Source organism: Penaeus monodon, chromosome 28 (assembly GCF_015228065.2).
Source record: "Penaeus monodon isolate SGIC_2016 chromosome 28, NSTDA_Pmon_1, whole genome shotgun sequence".
Classification (NCBI taxonomy): Eukaryota; Metazoa; Arthropoda; class Malacostraca; order Decapoda; family Penaeidae; genus Penaeus; species Penaeus monodon.
Genome location: NC_051413.1, coordinates 28,438,000 through 28,438,265, shown reverse-complemented (window position 1 = coordinate 28,438,265; position 266 = coordinate 28,438,000). Strand labels below are relative to the sequence as shown.

General features: G+C 39.1%; 1 protein-coding gene across 1 annotated transcript in view; it reads left to right on the top strand.

Moving 5' to 3' along the window:
- The window catches only part of LOC119591152 (glycine-rich protein DOT1-like), a 15,777-nt gene that overhangs the window by 10,169 nt on the left and 5,342 nt on the right, over positions 1-266 (top strand). The window lies entirely within an intron of this gene.

Below are 266 nucleotides of genomic sequence, written 5' to 3'. Positions count from 1 at the left end.
CAAAAAGGGGCTGATATTCAACAATGGCGAAAACGACAAATTTAATGAAGAATAAAGTAACATTAAGTAACATAGATAAAGATAACAATAATATCAATAAAACCTATGATGTTAATGATAGTCATGAGTCAAGCTTGGTTCCATATCCAAGTGGATATAAGGGATAATGTTTGGGGTAGGAAATGCTCGCTAAGCGGCCGGGATGATGCGGCAGGGCGGCCGGTTCCTTCAAACCGACTTCAACCCAACAGGTGATGTTTAAAGAT